Source organism: Ambystoma mexicanum, chromosome 2p (assembly GCF_040938575.1).
Source record: "Ambystoma mexicanum isolate Mex_15411 chromosome 2p, UKY_AmexF1_1, whole genome shotgun sequence".
Taxonomy (NCBI): Eukaryota; Metazoa; Chordata; class Amphibia; order Caudata; family Ambystomatidae; genus Ambystoma; species Ambystoma mexicanum.
The window spans coordinates 1,261,088,726-1,261,102,361 of NC_090923.1; the positions used below are offsets into that span (position 1 = coordinate 1,261,088,726).

Sequence of the window (13,636 nt, forward strand, 5' to 3'; positions counted from 1 at the left end):
GAAACTCTCGCTGGACTTATCATGAAATGTGCAAGTGTGTCACGGACGGGACTGGTGGCAGCTATCGTTTCTTTGTGTTTTGAACCCCTTTTTGCCATGTTAACCGCGCTTCCCGCGTTTGGCCCAAATGGGTGGCCTGGCCTCCAAAATGGCCATGCCACAAGGTTCTTTCTCCTGTCCGCTCACCGTCTTGCCCCATCACCTTCCCCCAGGTCGAGCCAACCCGGGGCAGTCCTTATTTGGTCATGCACTTTCCCGCGAAAGACAACGCTTTCGTTGGCTTCTGCATGCCTTGTGTGTGCTTCCAGGATGTGGGCTGGGATGTCTGTTCCCAATACATGTGTAGGATGTCCTGGGTGCCAGAGAGTCTAGAGTGTCTTAAATGCCTGGACTACCGTGGTCCGTGATAGGTCCACGTATGGGGTGAGTGTTTTGTGAGCAGATCTCCCATTGGGTCCTCTCCGTTTTGGCGCGAAGGGAACTCTGGATAAGAGGAGGCTGGAAACACCACTACCAGGTCGATCTCCTGAGTTCTCCCGAACAAAGGATAAGGAGCCAAGTATCCTGCAACTAAGAAGCTAAGTCGAGGAATCGCTGGTGACCCGCTGAAGGTTTGGCACCCTGCACTGCTGTCTTCCTGTGGGACCCCTCTGCCTCTGATCGAACGAGAAGGCCTGTACTGGCGCTTCGACTCTTAAGAATAGTGGGAACAACTATTCTCGGCATCTTCACCAAATCCTGTATGTAAGCCTTCAGAAGCATCCCTGGGCCATCCAGTGGACCGACCAGCCTACACAGGAACCTTGCTCTCTCACCGCCGTCTGGCTTACTGCTAATCCCGTGTCCTCGGCACTCTCACATGATTCGTACACTTGGCATTCCCAGGTCTGAAGTGAGACGTGTGCTTTGGGGCCGGAATACATGCGGTTGCCGAGTTGCCCTGCTATGGTAACAAACCTGTGCGTGTTCGCTGCAATTGGGACACCCTCGACCCTGACTCCTGCTGTCGCGGAATCTACACAGCATCGAGACATCCTGCTGATCGCATCTGAACCTGCCAGTACCGAAACGGAACTGGAGAAGCCTGGGTCTGCCTGCATCAGGGACCGGTGAGTAGTCAATACCCTAACCGGTCGCCCTCCCACAGGAGCCTGTGGCTCTCCACCGCTGTCGTAAACAGCAACCCTTTTCCGCACTCGTGCCCTGCTTCTGCCCACAAGTGGAGGCCGCGCTTGAGTAGCGGGGAACTGTTCATCATCGTTTTGTTCACCTCTCTGAACTGCCTGATCTCCCTGAAGAGACTCTCCTTTGCCCGTTGACACCCACGTGTGCAGGTACTTTTGAGCACAAGGCTCCTCTCTTCGTAGGGCTCGGACTTCCTTCTAGTTAGGTGGCCTCTGATGTCGAACTGGGTCTAACGATTACTTGCACTGCCTGTTTTCCTCCCCGTCCAGGTGGTATGCATATTTCGTGCTTCTAACTCTTTAGACCCCTTGGTCTTGTATATATATTGTATTGCTTGTGATGTGTTGGTTTATTGGATTTTTCCGTGATTCTTTACTATGGTCGACGTTACAAAGGCCTTGTAATAAATGTGTCTATATTTTTATTATAACACCTTCCTGGAGTAATTTGTAAGCGTCCTTGCTTTGTGTGCTCATTGCGGGTTTTCAGTCACCCTCACCCCTCTTGAGACCTAGTCTTGACCGCCGCCATCGCTACCCTGATTGGTCTGGCTTGTCCAGAGGTTACCCTGTTCCAAGAAACTAGGCTGGTCTACTGAACCTCTGCCCCTCCAGGACAGAGTTCAGAAATCCATCTTAACACGTGGTACATATCAACATAACAATTGACGTTTTTTTTTAAAAACATATTTTTATGGTTTGAAAAAAAATGATTGGAGCATACAATGTTCAATTCTTACTATATGAAGGCAATCATCATCATTGAGTCGGTAGCCGTAGTCCATATACATATCTTAGTTCCTACTTAGAATGGCTTACCCCCGCAGACAACGTTGTTTCTCGCCTCCTACCCCGTTGCCCACCATTCCTTACCCCCAATTGTTCACCCTCCCAGCATTGCCAATGTCTCCTGCTCCCTGCCTGGCCCAAAAATAACCAAGCCAGGTGGCGTGTGTAAGTTAATGCTGGGTATTCGAGGTCATATTCCAATAGTGGCGCCCAGATTTATTGAAATTGGTGAAGTTTCCCCTCCTTCGCTGCAGTCACCTTTTCCGCCACCAGAACATCCCAGACCTTGATCCACCAGCGGACCAAGGCCGGGCCTTCCACGGATTTCCAGCGCCGGGCGATAGTGATGCGCGCCGCCAGCAACAATTGGGTTAGTAGCTTGGCGTGCATCCCGTATTTCGGGTATATGTCCTCAAGAGGGGCGCCTGGAAGTAAGGTTTTTGGGAAAACCGGGAGTTTAGTGTCCGTGATATCGGCTATGGTTTCCATGATGGCTTCCCAGAACGAGCGGATCCGGGGGCAGTCCCACCACATGTGAAAATAGGAGCCAAGAGCCCCACAGTTTTGCCAGCAGATAGGGAGTATTGTGGCCTGAAAGTGATGTATCTGTGCCGGTGGATAATACCAATGGAACAATAGTTTTAAGGCGCATTCCTTGTTAGTCACACACCTGGAATAGGAGTGATCTCTGGCCCAGATTTCCTGCCAGTATGCGTCGTCCAATTGTAGGCCCAGGTCTGTTTCCCATCTGGACATATAGGGCCTCATTAAGACATTGGAGGCAACCATACCCTTAATAAGGGCATGGCTGCCTCCAAAATCGTGTCCAGGTCCGGGTTCCCTGAATGGGGAAATACCGGGCCATTCCGAGTATGGAGGGCCCGGTATTTCCTCCTTGAGGGAGCCCGGGCCCGGTCCTTCTCCATTCCCATTGGAGTCCTCATAGGATAGGGCTCAATGGGAATGGGGAGGGAGCTAACAACGGGCCCATTACGAACGGGCCCGTTGTTAGCTCCCTGGTCCACTCGCGGGACCCGCTATGGATGTCTAGAAAAACTATCAATAATAGTGTGGAGTGGGTTTAACGGCACTGGCACCATTACCGGCGCTGTTAAACCCATTCTGCATAGTCTGGTATTCGGGGGGTTAGTGGATCATCCCTTAACAGTTTATTTAATTTTAAGATCCCACCCTTGCCAATGCCTTCCCAACTTGACAGTTTGAGTGGGCTCAGGGTCCGAGTGGCTTTTTCTTTCACTTCCGGGTGTGTAATCCAGTGGCGAAGTTGAGTGTATGGGAACCTATCCATTTCCAGAAGATGGAATTCCATTTTGCACTCCTCAAATGAGCACAGTTGAACCCCCTCAAATAGTTGAGCTAGCGTGAGAAGGCCCCCCGCTCTTCCAGTTCCCAAAGGCCCCTGTGGGTATGCCCGGTGTAAAGTCTGGGTTCACGAAGACTGGGGAGAGCCAGTCCATGCCCCAATGATCTTTTTCCTTTTCAGTGCCCCATCCCATGTTTTTTTTTAAAAACATATTTTTATTGTTTTACACGTGAATAAACATCAACACATTATTCTCCCCAGCTTCCCTTCCCTCCCTGCCCACCCCCCCATCCCCGGAAGAGTTCAGGTCTTCGTAGGTTTTCTCTTCGGGAACTTTTAAGTGCTGTATATGTCTGATATTTTGATATTGTTTGGGCACCATTGTTCCATATAGTCTGATTTCAAGTATCCCAGCACTGATCCCCATTCCTTCATGAAGGAGTTGTTTTGGCTTTGAAGATGGTTCGTGATTTTTTCCATGGTCATTTGGGACCACACCTTTTGTAACCAGGTGAATACCAGTGGTGGGTCTCGTTTCTTCCAGCTTTGAGCTATCGTTGCCCATGCCACGATGACTAGGCCCATAAAGCTCCTCCATTGTGCTTTGTGGAGTCTCTTGGCCTGTGGGTCCTTTAATCGGCACATCAACACCCTCATTCCCATTTGGTCTGCTTCTGGGAATATTTTTGACATTTCCATTTGCACTTCTTTCCAGAAGCCCTTCACTCCCTGACAGTCCCACCAAATATGTCTCCAAGTTCCTGCGACCGGACACCCCCTCCAACAGCGATCCGACGTGTACGGGTACATTGATTTAATTCTCTCAGGGGTGTAGTGCCATTGTGTAATTATTTTCAGCCACATTTCTCTGGTTTGGACGGCCCTGGTGAGTTTGGGGATGCCTGCCCACAGTTCCTCCCATTACTGCCTGGGAATTTCCTCCCCTAGCGTGGCGTCCCATCTCGTCATGTATGTCCACTTAATTTTTTCTTCTTGAGTGTTCATGAAATTATATAATGTCGACACCAGTTTCTTGTCACCTGGATTGGTTATTATGTACGTCTCAAATAGTGTGAGATCTCTTGTGGCCGCCTGGAAGACCTCTGGTGTACTTAGCCGATGTTTTATCTCCTCATATTTGTATCTATTCGTTTCTGTTAGCTTCCACATATTTTTACATTCCGCAAAAGTTCGAATTTCTTTGTCTTGGATCATTTCTCCTATTTTCCTGCATCCTGCTGCTTCCCATTTCTCAAAGCCACCAGATTCCTGTCCTGGTGGGAACTGTGGGTTCCTGCAAATAGGCGTGAACGGAGCCAATGGAGTAGCCATGATTCCCTTTCTGGTTTGGACATCCTAGGCGTTAAGGGTGGTTCTCATGACCTCACTTACTCGAAGATTCAGTGTCTGTGTTGTTTAGGTTTCCACAGTAGGTCCTCCAGGGGGATCCTGGTGACCGCCCTATCTATCGTCTGCTGGTCCTCCCCCAACCACTCCTTCAGGACCCAGAGTTGAGCTGCCTGATAGTATTTCCTGAAGTGTGGTAGGGACATTCCGCCTGCCTTTGTTGGTACCGTGAGAATGGCCCTGGCGACCCTCGGGGGTTTCTTGATCCACACAAATTGCGATACTGCTTTGAAGAAGGAGTCGGGGACTGCTACAGGGAGGGCATGGAAATAGTAAAGCACCCTGGGGAGTACGTTCATTTTTACTGATTGAATTCTTCCCCACCATGAGATCCTGAGCGGGCACCATTGTTCTAGATCCTTCTTAACTCTATTTAGGAGGTGTATGTAATTGCACTTATAGATCTTGTCCACCCTGTGCGTGAGTGTCACCCCTAGGTGTTTGTTGCCTTCCTCTACTGTTTTTAGACTTAGGAGGCCTGCCACTGTTTCTAGCGACTCCTTGTTTCCCGCTAGGAGCATAATCTCTGATTTTCTCCTATTTATCTTCAGGCCCGAAATCCTCCCATATTCCTCCAGTGTTTCTATGGTTCTCGGTAGAGAGGTCCAGGGATCTTCCAGTGCTAGGAGCATGTCGTCAGCGTATGCTATAACCTTATGTTGCCTGCCCGCCATCTCTATCCCCCTTACCCCGTCCGATTCCCTTATCTTAATTGGAAGGGGCTCCAAAAATATAGCGTATAGCAGGGGTGAGAGGGGGCATCCCTGTTTCGTGCCCCTTGAGATCTCTACCCTATCCGTGACTTCTCCATTTATTGCTATTCTAACCAATGGGGAGTTGTAATTGGCTTTTACCATATTTATAAAATGTTCCCCGAACCCCATGCGCTTCAGTGTTTTGAAAAGGATGGACCATTCTACACGGCCAAATGCCTTTTCAGCGTCTAATGAGAGTAGTATTGCTGGCGTATGTGTGATGCCTATTTTTTCTATCAGATGGGTTACTCTTCTTAAGTTGTCGTGTGTTTGCCTTCCTGGGATGAAGCCCAGTGGCGGCTGGTGAGTTTGAAAGTTGGTAGGGTGTAAACTTTCCAGGGCGAATTTAGTAGCGAGCACGCGCAGCGCGCGAGCCCACCCCCCCAAGGGGTTGCGTGGGGGTTCTCCCCCGCGAAAATTTTCTTCTGCTGTATACCATTCACCTGGAAGTTACCAGGACATCATGAGGTAAGTGGGAACCACCACCCAATCCTATCCTTCGAAAAACAGTTTCCAAATGGACAGGTTTGCTTCCGATGAACCATAAGCAGGCCTTTTTGCATTATATGTATGTCTTTACATTTTCAAATGCCACCCTCTCAGCTAGTCATAGATGCCATTCTGTAGTCTGTACTGTTCATCAGATTTTCCCCCACCTCATTGACCCCACAAACATGGGCTTCTTTTAAAAACATTTTTAAACAAGATAGCTGTGTGCCTTCTTTACTACAGATGAACACAAACAGAGTTGGAGTGCCCTGAGCACCAAACCCTACAAAAGACTCATGCTAGCTCACCTCGTTCTTGAGAATGGTCACTGCAATGAACTCCTTCGCAGACTATGGGAAATCCAAATCCCGGAAGGTGCACTGTGGAGGTTGAAGTCCGATGTTTTAGTTGCACAATTACCCTAGACTGGTTGGATTTGTTCATGTAAGGTGTTGCTGATGGTCTGTAAAGAGAAAGCGAGAGACTGATCTGAGAAAGGGCAACATAGGCTCACTCAGAGCAGTATTAAAATGGTTTTCACACATGAAGGGGAGAGAGTTAACTGCTTGTAACATTGAAGCTGCATCAGAATAATCATTAGTACAATGTGTAAAGAAAGTACCAGCAACTACCACCATGTGCCAGTCATCAGTTGTATAATGCTGCAATATATACATTTTTGTAATGTTTTCGTTCTAGGGCTTTACAAGTGCGCTTTGCGGAGCTCACATTACAAAATGAATTTGCTGCAGCCCTTTAGGCACCCGATTTATAAGCACTCTACGTGTCCTTCGCTGAAGTCCTGTTAAAAACAGCATTGGCAAAGCCACTGAGATCCTGTTCAAACACAAGCATTGACAAAGCCAACATTTGGCCTTGTGCATACGGTGTAAGCTTCTGCCAGGCACTGCTATTAGATCATGATGCCCAGGAACTTGCACCATGTTTCTGCTTCTACAACAACGGGTAGTTAATTCTGCTACAGCTGTGCCTGGCAATTTGCACTGTGCCTGGCAAGTGTAGCTGTGTTACAGCTGTGCCTGGCCACAACAAGGGATGAAGGGGTGAAGGTAGACAGATCAAGTAAGCACAACACAAGGCAGTGAGCCGAGGTCAAAGGGGAAGGTAGGTGGGTAAACAGCAAGAAGAAGAAGCGCAGGCTGACAGTTAAATACACATGCACATTTAAACCCAGGAATGAAAAGAATATGTTGCTATTTGTGAAGACTGCAGACTGCCAACATGAGGCTCAAGGCCCCTTTCATTTGAAAGGTTTGAAATGGCCTGAAATGGCCTGCAGTAGTGGTCGCTCTGGGGGGCATGACCCCGGCTCAGTAGGAGCTCTGTTACGCGTTGCTTATGAAACTTTATATGTTATATAAGAAAATGGGCCTCATTACAAATCGCCCAGTATGGAAACAACGGTGGTGGTAAACCGCCGCCACTGTTTCCATGCCGGGCGATCACAACTCCTGCAGGCGGGAGGTGATGTTCCCGCGAGGTCTGACCTGGCGGGTTTAACACCGCCTGCCTGCAGGCGGACGAGGAAACACCGGCAGCATTACGAGATGCTGCCGGTGTTTCCATGATCCCCATTCCCATCGAGTCCCATAGGACCATTCCGCCTCTGTGATTCCCGGAAAACCAGGGTTGTAATGCCCCAGTAATTCCGGGAATCACAGAGGCGGAATGGTAATACGAGTCCGGCGGTAACCAGGCAGTTTTACCGCCACGGTTACCGCCGGACTCGTAATGAGGCCCAATGTCTTCAAAGTGCATTTTTCCTTTGCTGCATTTCTTTTGCGACAGTTTGAGCACCACCGATGGGGGAGTTTTTGATGTAATGTGATGCAAAGTGTGCATTTGAGTCCCAGAACCTCACTGCAAACTGTTTCCCTAGAAAACATTGAACGGCGAAAAACGTGTGCAACACATATTATGAAGAATGGTAATCCTGCACACTCTGAGTAAAGGAAGGGTATGTCATAGTGTAGTGTTTATGAAACAACACAACACCGTGGTCATCCTGGGAGTAACTTACCTCCCCCAGCATAACAGAGATTCCTTTAAGGTAGGAACCTCTGCTTTAGAGCTGTTCACAATAGGGACATATTTAGCTGGCGGACCAGAGTAGACCAACTGTTTTGGAACTCTTTTGCAGGTCTCACTCCCCTGCATTACCAAATAAACTACTCTTAAATAATTAAATGGCACAACATTGGACATAATGTTAAACAATTTACAAGTCGAAAAAAATGAAAATGAGGGAAGAGCAGTTTTACTTCGAATTTGGCACGCCTTCCTAATTAGAGAATGAATTGTCATGTATTTAATATAATTAAAAAAGCACCCTTGCGAGATATAGGTCCCTGAGTGCACCTGTACACCTAGCGATCAAGTGACAAAACTCACCAAATTACCCAGCAACATGGAACACATTCAATCGCCTGAAAAAGGCACACTTGTGTTAGCAAAGAATTCCACAACCTAGAGGAAAACGTTTGGTAGTCTGTTACCTAGTTTAAAGTTTTAAGGCCTCCAATTTTAATGTTCAGATTTGTAAAGAGATGCCTCTATTGCTTAGCTTGCCAGAGATATCCAGCATTTGCGATGCATGAAAATCCATGCAGCTGAAAATGCTGGAGCCATTTGTTGAGGAGAGGAAGGATGTGGCGGCAATGGGTTTTGCCCCTACTCTGTGCCATACAAATGATTGAAAGTGGTTGGTAAAATTAATTGAAGGCATAAAAGCCTTACCCAAGACTGTACGCTTTCTGTTAACTGTACGCTTCCCATTCAACATGAGCCTGCTAGAAGTGATTCATTTAAGCGTGCACTACAAATATTCACTTGTATTATTTAAAAGACCACAGTGTTGTTCTCTACATAACAAAGATAGCCAGTGATCGAAGTGGTGTTCCACTACTTTTATTTTTTTTGTTTACCATTCCTCTACTTTTTACCACCATATTCCACATTCTATACGGAGGATTTGTCCATTCATGTCCTTGTGCCAGTGTAAAGTTGTAATAGGAGCCTTAGTTACTAGTCACTTAGAATATTTCAATGCCCTGGCAGCAAGACCTTAGCACATTTTGCACTATGCTTCCGCCTACCCTCTCCCCTGCCCAGACCACAGTTCCACTACTTTTTTCAGCTCGTACTGCAGGCCGAATTGCTTGCTTTTTACCTCTTTCATGTGAATGTTAACTGTTAGGCATGGTTCCCTCTTCACAGACAAGTGAAATACATGATAATATAGCGTTTCATAGGTGGTTGGCACAGAGGCGTTGCTAGGGGGAGGGGTATTTTAGGGGGCTATAGCCCCTGGTCTTTTGGTTGTAGTCCCGGATAGAAACTCAAGCACTACAACCAAAAGGATAGCTAGCCTCGTGTCCTGACAGTCCCGATATTAGCATATCCCCAGATCTTTTCCAGACCAAGCAACACCCCTGATCGGCAGTGTAACCCAGGGTCTTAGTCTTGGAGAGTGCTATGCAGAAATCTGGTTAGGAGGCACGAAGGCATTTGATTAAGCATATGATTATCTTCTGAAAATGCAGGACGGTAGAGTCATCTATGATGAGCGGGCAATCATCTTTGTAATGTTTTCCCATTTAAAAGTGACGATTACCAGCTCGTCATTTTCTCATTTTTATTCGGGGGCAACACAGTACTTGTGGAGTAATCTCAGAATGTATCCCCAGTCCCTCCTCAATTATTCCTGCCTGAGGTAAACGCCAGGACGTTATGTAGCTCTTGCTTGCTTCCTGCAGGTCGGGCTAAGGCAGTCTTGCAGTGGGCCCTGGAGCAGTTAATGCACATGTGTAAGGACGTGTTCTTGTTCTGCAGGGTGCATTGTGCTCCTAGAGGTTCTTGAAATTACACCAAGATTTCAATGCTGTTTTTTCATCAAGCTTTTCCCGATTGTAATACTCAGTCATCCCGTTAGGACGTACCATTGTATCCTTTTGGCTGTGCGGAAAAAATGCTTTGAATGCGGTATGAAGCGATTTTACTGCTTCAAGTATTCTGCTGCCATATGATGTTGAAGCGCTTAAGGGCTGCACCAACTTTACATGCCAGGTTCTTACTCAAATAGGAGATCGCGCGGCTACAGTGAGGCAGTCGGCGGCCTCCCGCGGCTGTGGGAAGTGGGTTGCTTCCACTGGCTCCTCTGATCCTGCAGACACTTTGTGAGCATTGGCGCAGCCTGTCTGGAGTGAGCGGGTGCTTCACCCCTCCAACCCCTGCCGTGGACAGCGGAGGCTTCCCCTGCTGCTGTCTCCTGGCCGTAGCTGAGGAGGCGAGGAAAGTGAAAGTGGATTGCCAGCATTGTTAGGCAGAAACCTGTGCAGTTCCCTCTGGGACCACTGCAAAAGATTTAAGACTACAGGTGTTTGGCAGTAAACCCACTTGGTAGCAGTCTGTAACACACAGATTCACTTGGTAGCTGTGGCTGAGCAGTCAGACTTCCCTCAAGAAGAGTTAGGCAGTATACAGAGTATTCACAATAGGTCAAAAGAACACAATAGAACAAGTAAACACTGACCAGGACTTGGTGTAAAAGAGATATAATTATTTATTTAAAACCACATCTAGAAAAACACACAGGCACTAATAGTAAGCAATTCAAAAACCTGGTCACTAAAAGATATACACTCCCTTAGCAGAATATTAGACAAGTCTTAAGTAAAGCCCCACTTATTTTCAGACAGCGGTGAGCGCTTAACGCACTCTAATAATTTGTTTTAAAAGGGAGAGAAAAGCAGAGAATAAATTGAAACAGGTCCCAACGCTTTTACAAGAAAACAACAAGAGAGGAAGGAAAAGTAAAACCGTGAAGTTAGAGTTCAGTAGGCCGAATCCACTTTAAGAGGATCAAAACGAAATGTGTCCAAGGTCACACGGTTGCAGTGCACAAAAGTCTTGGAACGGTTCAAAAAGAGTTCGACCAAAGAAAGGGACCAGTTAGAAGGTCAAGGCGGCCAGCCCAGTCCAGAAGGTTAAGGGGTTATTATTACCTTGTAGCAATCTTTAGAAAGGGAGGCCTGGCGGACACAGTACCTTAAAGTGGTGAGAATACTCCAGCGGGGGCAGTTGTTCCTGGCAGCGGATGCAAGTCGGTGCTTCGTCCGGGGGAAGAGGATCTCGTCGGGGAGGAAGACAGGAGTCCGTTGCACTGCCAGGGAAGAAACCAGCCGCGGAGTTCTCAGTTAAAAGGAACGGTCCTTTAGTTTCTCGGTCCAGTGGTAAGTGGCTATCCGGTTGCCGGGGTGCTTGGCACGGGCAATTCGACCACAAGCCGGTCTGGGGTGCGAAGGGAAGAAGGTGAACTGGTTGTGCCCACCAGTCAGGGGAAGAAGCCTCTCCAGCCGGGAGATCTTCTCTGTCATCGGGAAGTGGTGAGTCGGTTCCGCAGGGCTCCACCAGTGGGGTCGTCGTGGTAGGTCGGCTCAGCTTCTCCCTCGTCGGATTCTCAGGTCCTGTGGCGACTTCTGAAGAACCAATCCCCAAAGCCCTGCTTTTAGGCAGCACACCCCCATTCACTCAGCCTAGCTGTCAATCAAACATGCTAAGTGGTGAGCCGGCCGACTCACCACTTGGGCCAATCACACAAGAGTGCGACTTGAGTTACCAAGGTAACTCAGTCAAGGGTGCCTAAACCCCCTCCCACACCCCATGTGGTACTCAGACAGAGTGGCACCACTTTTGGAGGCTTCTGTGGAGAAGCCCGCCAAAAAGTGGAACGAAGGGCTCGACTTGGGTTGGAGTCACAGAAGAGAACACAAACGCCATTTTAGAATTGAGTCCTGGCAAAAAATACCAACCGGTGAATTAATATTAAATAAATAAACCGGCGGTATGTTCGAGGCTATGAGAATTAAATAATTAAAGTTGGTAGCCTCGAACAATGGGAAAATCCCATAGGAATATATTTGCGGTCGAATATAAAAAGTAGTATCCACTGCCACCAGCCAAAACTCGATCAGGGGGGACGGAGACGTGCCCCCTCGACTAACAGACCCCGGGGCAATCGAATTGCCCCGACCAGTGCGTCCACAATATGATGGTTTGTACTGGTTTCTGTTAATAATTTGGGACTAGTAAAGCCAATGGTGACTTTACATGCCCTGGGAGACAGTAGTCAGTAGCAGGGTATGGAGTCTATGGTGGGGTGTCACTGTGACACCCATGTGTTACTGCACGGAGGGTGCTGTGTAACACACATAGTAAAAACAGATGAAACCCAATGGAGTAAAGGACCCCATAGTCACAAAACACATTAGCAGTCAAAGGAACACCATAAATCATGTCCAAGAGAGGGAGAAAAAGAGTCTCACTCTTGGCAGGAGAAAAAAACAAACTCCAGAAATCCAGCAAAGCTGCTGGGGGACTCACTAGGTTAGGAAATTCAGCCTAAAGAGAGAATTCTCCCTAACAGGCATGTATCGAGAGGGCCACCCTGGGGCTTCCCTTCCCCTTGGACCCAAAGCATCCAGTGGGGTCGGGCTCCGGTGAGGACTAATGCAGGCTGTATCCTGCTGCGCCAGCTTCCCCAGCACTCGTGGCACTTCCCAAATAAATGCTCTGGCTGAGGTGATTGCTGTTACTTTAGCTGGCAGCCTACAATAGTATTCAACCTCTGCCGTTCATGGTGAGTTTCCTGTAATCAGTTATCAAAGTAAACCATGCACTCCAGTTTCTGAGCTGAAAAACGGGTGTTATTACCCTGTTCTATAGTACTCCATTTATCAACCTATAAACGATGAAAACTAATCTGTCTGGCCCTGCCACAAGTTACAAACTTTTAAATTGAGACTGCCCTCATGTCAGAGGCAATCGGTGGTGAGGTTACCATAACGTGCATATGTTTTACATAATGAATCACCGTACATCACCAGATGCTTGTGACATTAACAAACCAACGTAACTTCCCAAACACCTAATTCAGGATCATTTCACCAGAACCACTCCTTGGAATTATACGGCACCTTTTATGTGTATGGTCCACTCGATTGTAAACCACCACTCATAACGTAATACTACATCAAGCACATACCGCCCACTCCCCAGGGAAAATGTTGTATTGCACTGCCTACCGATGCGTGAAACATAATGCCCTGCTCGGTCGAAAACAGTATGCAACAGATTTGTAGCCAGGATTTGTCTCAACATCATCAAGAAGGGCCCCGTTTTCTCTCACGTTATAGCCTCAATATTGGAACACACCCACACATTAAACCAAAAATGCATTTAACAAAAATACTGCAGACAAAATGGTCACTTTCTCCCCAACAAGCAGAATTTGGTACTGCTTCTTAAATGTCGCGATTCCGACACCCGCAGCCTACCTAACTCCGCAGTGCCCGGGGGGCAGCCACCTCCTTGCGTTCTCCATCCTCTCCCCCGCTGCCGGTTTCGCACCACCCTTGTCCCCAACACATTCACACCAGCCGCGGCATGCAACCACTCCCGGCGCATCTGCTAATTGTGCCGTTTTATATTTTCTGCATTTTTCGACAAAAAATGCCGAAAATATAAAATGGCACAAGTCACCAGGGAGAGCCATGGCAGCGAGAGCCTCTCCCTGCCAGGGCTCTGCCTGGTGACTTGTGCCGTTTTATATTTTCGGCATTTTTTGTCGAAAAATGCCGAAAATATAAAACGGCACAATTAGCAGATGC

The 13,636-nt window shown here is 47.8% G+C and overlaps 1 long non-coding RNA gene across 1 annotated transcript in view; it reads right to left on the reverse strand.

Annotated features, from left to right (window-relative positions):
• Positions 1–13,636, reverse strand: part of LOC138566040 (uncharacterized) — a 300,502-nt gene that overhangs the window by 75,748 nt on the left and 211,118 nt on the right. Inside the window, exon 4 of the long non-coding RNA XR_011301808.1 lies at positions 6,257–6,411. This is a non-coding gene — a long non-coding RNA (uncharacterized lncRNA). The remainder of the gene's footprint in view (positions 1–6,256; positions 6,412–13,636) is intronic.